General features: G+C 47.2%; 1 protein-coding gene across 1 annotated transcript in view; it reads left to right on the top strand.

Annotated features, from left to right (window-relative positions):
- csmd2 (CUB and Sushi multiple domains 2) overlaps positions 1-2,500 on the top strand; it is a 396,217-nt gene that overhangs the window by 219,188 nt on the left and 174,529 nt on the right. The gene's annotated exons all lie outside the window — the stretch shown is intronic.

Raw genomic sequence — 2,500 nt, forward strand, 5'->3', positions numbered from 1 at the left:
CTTCTTCCCCTATAGCAGTTAGCTTCTTAGCCAATAGCAGTTAGCTTCTTCCCCTATAGCAGTTAGCTTCTTATCCAATAGCAGTTAGCTTCTTACCCAATAGCAGTTAGCTTCTTAGCCAATAGCAGTTAGCTTCTTCCCCTATAGCAGTTAGCTTCTTATCCAATAGCAGTTAGCTTCTTACCCAATAGCAGTTAGCTTCTTACCCAATAGCAGTTAGCTTCTTACCCAATAGCAGTTAGCTTCTTACCCTATAGACAGACTGATGGTATCCTTCAGAAGGTGTTTATGTATTAGCCTTGGTGTCTGGAGGCGCTCCAATATCTCCTCTTACTGGGCAGCACAGACCTGCCTTGATCACAGCAAACACCCTCACCCATGCACTGTAACCTGAGGACGTAGGGTAGTTATTAGTAGGGTGTACTTATTTTGGACAGGGAGTAGTTTCCTCTTGAGCGAGTAGTGTTCCATGTTATCCTGGCTTCAGCGATATACCGTAGTCATGCCTCGCATAGTTATGCTGTTTGGAAGACACCACACTTATGGCATGGCATTGGGGACATACTTAGGTCTTTTTTGTGTTTGGAAAGACGGTTAACTAAGCACTGATCCGTGTAAAACAAGCTTCTGGCTCTTATTCTGGGCAGTAGGCCTTGACATTATTCAGGAGTCCAAACCCAAACCGCACGCTGCCTGGCGTTCACACAGTTAGCTCCCAGAGTCGGGTCTGTGAGGGTGCATGTGGAATGACGGCGTGTGGAGCCTAATTGAGTCCCTGGTTGTGTGAACGTAGCAGGCGGTTGTTTGTTTTGGCTGTTGTTCAGGCTGAGGCCTACTGGTTTGGTCTTTTGTGCCGCGTTTACAGGCTTTGGTGATGTCCCATGGAGCCTCTCTCCTCGCTCTTTCTCTCTCTCTCTTCTATCTTTCTCGCTCTCTCTCTCTCTCTCTCTCTCTCTCTTTCTCTCTCTCTCTATCTCTCTCTCTCTCCTCTCGCTCAGCACACCTCTCTCGCTCCCTTATTTTTGCATCTCAAAACGACTCTGCTTGCTGTGTAATTGAGTCCCTGGTTGTCTGAAAGCATCTGTCTCACAGGGGGGTTTACTGCAGCGTGAGCCATCTCACGGCTCCATCTCAGGGCTCCATCTCATCACTCCGTCTCACGGCTCCGTCTCAAGGCTCCGTCTCACGGCTCCATCTCACGGCTCCGTCTCACGACTCCGTCTCACGGCTCCGTCTCACGGCTCCATCTCACGACTCCATCTCATGGCTCCATCTCATGGCTCCATCTAAGTCCTGTTTTGGTTTTGAGCATCTTCACCACCTCATCCTCATTTCTCTTCGCTCCCATCCTCCAGGTCTTTTACTTCTCTTTCTCTTCCTTTCCCTCTTCCTCACTTTATCTTCCTTTCCCTCTCTTTCTCTTTCGTTCTTCCCCTCTCCTTGTCATTCTCTTCCATTCCCTCTCCTTGTCTTTCTCTTCTTCCCCCTCTCCTTCACTTTCTCTTCCGTTCCCTCTCATTCTCTTTTAATGAAGACCTTTGAGTAGCCACACGTTTGCAGGGTCGGCCAACTGGGCCAAAAAAATGGATCTCATATGTTTATTTGTTTATGTGTGTATTTATGTGTTGACGTGTTTATTTTATTGTTTTTGTTGTCTTTCATTGAGTGTTCTATTTTTGTTTGCCATCTGTCACGGAATTACATGCCTTGTGAATGAAGTGTGATACCCTTGTATATTTGTGTGTGTGTGTGTGTGTGTGTGTGTGTGTGTGTGTGTGTGTGTGTGTGCCTTGTGAATGGGAAGCCCTGTGTGATACCTGGTAATATTAGCCATGTGAGGACAGCACGCTGACTCCAGCTGGCCGACAGCTGTCAGGGCGGCTGGTAGTGCTCCTCAGAGAGACAGGGACAGAGAGAGATGGAGAGAGAGAGAGAGAGAGAGAGAGAGAGAGAGGGAGAGAGAGAGAGTGAGAGAGGGGGAGAGAGAGAGAGAGAGAGAGGGAGAGAGAGAGGGGGGAGAGGGACAGAGAGAGATGGAGAGAGGGGGAGAGAGAGAAGAGAGAGAGAGCGAGAGAGAGAGGGAGGACAGAGAGAGATGGAGAGAGAGAGAGAGGGACAGAGAGAGAGAGAGATGGAGAGAGAGAGGGGGGGAGTGACAGAGTCAGAGAGTATGTGTATGTGCGAGAGATAGAGAGAGGATGAGAGAAAGTGTGTGTGTGTGAGAGAGAAAACAGTGTATTATCGTGGTTGCGTGTGAGTATGTTAACAGGCTTAGAATTCTAAGAATAATTCTCTATTAGTTTCCTTTCAACAACACTAATAGCGCTACCATGACCTTCATCTTCTGAAAAGAATACCTGCTACTAAATGTATCTGTGCACTGGGCTAATTGCATCGTATCCCATATTGCTCAGCAAATGTATTGACTTGTGATGTGTCTCCTCACCTGGATGAATGCATATGTTATATGTTATATTTAAAGATATGTATTTACATTTCA

This window comes from Clupea harengus, chromosome 19, assembly GCF_900700415.2.
Source record: "Clupea harengus chromosome 19, Ch_v2.0.2, whole genome shotgun sequence".
Lineage (NCBI taxonomy): Eukaryota > Metazoa > Chordata > Actinopteri > Clupeiformes > Clupeidae > Clupea > Clupea harengus.